The sequence below is a fragment of the Varanus komodoensis genome, unplaced genomic scaffold (assembly GCF_004798865.1).
Source record: "Varanus komodoensis strain SLA01 unplaced genomic scaffold, ASM479886v1 scaffold69, whole genome shotgun sequence".
Taxonomy (NCBI): domain Eukaryota; kingdom Metazoa; phylum Chordata; class Lepidosauria; order Squamata; family Varanidae; genus Varanus; species Varanus komodoensis.
Window position 1 is genome coordinate 1360288 of NW_025336334.1, and position 2396 is coordinate 1362683.

Below are 2396 nucleotides of genomic sequence, written 5' to 3' on the forward strand. Positions count from 1 at the left end.
CTCAGATGATGGAAGGATCATTCCCTAATTGTTTCACATGTTGCCAGGATGTTTGTGTTAGCAGTAGCCAACAGGCTATTGTCAACTTAATTGAAGCATAAAATACCTAATGTATTTGAAATATATCCAAGTGGTTTACAAAATACATTATGATAAACAGTAAAATACAACTGAATTACAGAAAATGCTGAAATATTTGTATAAAGTATGAATAAAATCAGCTAGAACTGATACAACACCATAATTACAACAAACAGAATAGATAAAAGAATTTATAGTAGATTTATAGTTGGTCCTTTCCAAATACTGAGGGAGAAAGCATTCCATATAGAGGGTGCCAGCATGGAAAGGCCCTCTTTCTGCAATCTGCAGGCCATGGGCCTCCTTTGACTGTCTTAATAATCACACAGGTCCATACTGGGAAAAACTATTTGCATTGTAACCTGGTACCAAGCTGTTCAGGGCTTTATATGCCAACAGCAAGACATTGCACTTAACTGAGTAGTTAACAGGTAGCCAATGTGTCTCATCACTGGTGCAATATGTGCACAGCCAAGCACTCAGCATTTGGCTGTTGCATTTTGCTTCAAGTAGCTTCTGAACAACCCACAAGGATGGCCTTACATTAAGAAAAATAATGCAGTAATTCAAACAGGTTACCAATGCATGGACTTTAGTGGCCAAGTTATCCCTGACAAGGAACGGCTGTAGTTCACATACCCACCTGAGTTAGCAATATGCACTTCTCACCACAGAATCCCCTGGGCCTCTAATGATATGAATCCAGGAGCACCCCCAAGCTAGAACAGGTAAACTCTAACAACCAACCAGAGAGTCTTCATCTTCTTAAGACTGATAGTTTATGGGCCCTCATCTAACTCATCACTGCATCCAGGGAGTGATGGGTTCAAAACATGCATAGTGTCTTCTCATTCAGTATTACAAAGAAAAAGTTTTGTCCTTGTCCCAAAATTCTAATGATCATATAGGTGTTAGATAATCATAGGGGACAACATTGTACCCTGTGGCATGCCACATCAGAATTACCAGGAAGCTAAGTCATGGTCCCCCAAATTCTACTTTCTGGAACTGTCCCTGAAAGTAGGAACAGAACCATTGTAGCACAATGCTTTCAATTCTCAATACATGGAAACAATCCAAAAACTGTTGAGAGATCAACAGACGATAACAAAATCTTTAACTGTGTGGATCCTGATTCTCCAGCACCAGGTTCATCTCCATCATTATCAGTTAATGTTAGGTTTAATGTTACCCCAAAAATGTTCCAAATGGTTTCAAGAACTTCTACCCACATACAGTTTTTCTCTCTTCAGCACCTGTAGTTACTTCATCATTATAATTATTATCATTATTACAATGCTGTACTGTATTTAAGATGTTTTAGTGAATATGGAAGTGTTTCTCAAGTATTCTATATGCATAGAAAGGTAAAATATATACAAGCATTTGGCTTATTCATGTGATCTATCGTACATACAAATTCAACCTAAGGATGTTATCAGGAATGGAATTCATCTGTAACTCAGAAACTACCTGTAGTTTGGCAGGATTTGTTCTTGAGAAATTCCTGTTGGCTTGTACTAATCAATGCACTGCTTTTGAAGTGTTTTACCTGGAGACAACCTATACCCATTTCAGTTTTGAAAATTCTGGTTTTAGGGCTCTGAATTACATGGAGTTATTTTTTCCATGTAAGAAGTAGTCCACAACCTGCTCCTACACCAGTTCATTTGGAAATGTCCCAGTGCCTCATCCAAGTAAATACGACAACAAGCCACAAAGTTTATTTGGTGGAGATCAAACTGACCTCTTAACGCTGAGATACAACTACTTTCCAACGCACAACCGTTTGTAGACTAGTACTAGATTCATACCTGCCTTTCATGGGTTCAAAATGAGAGCCCAGGACCATGAAATCCTCCGCAGATTAGAGGCACGATACGATTAAGGTCTGAGCAGTGGCTGAAAAGTGTCTGCTTCTTCTCTAGTCGCAGAACGATCACGGCCCTACGGATGTACTGTAGGATGGACTGAATCATAGTTCTGATTAAGTTTCCAACCAAAGCGCCACTTCGAGGGGCGCTCGCTTCCTCCGTCGCTAACAGGTGGAAGGCCAGCTTCGAAGGACACACATGCTTGTGATCCCAACGAAGGGTCAAGGTCCCGCCGCTTCCCCACTTCCCCGGTATGTTAACCCTTGTGTTACCAATTGCAGCAACCCAAAACACCCCAAAAGTAATTGGCCAGAGAAAGGCCCCAAAAGTAGTTGCCCAGAGGAAGGCCACATAGTAAAAACACCACGGTTATACTGTCCCAGAAGGGAGGGGGGATAAGAACAAAATGAACTTTGTGTAACCCACAGCTAACACGCTGGC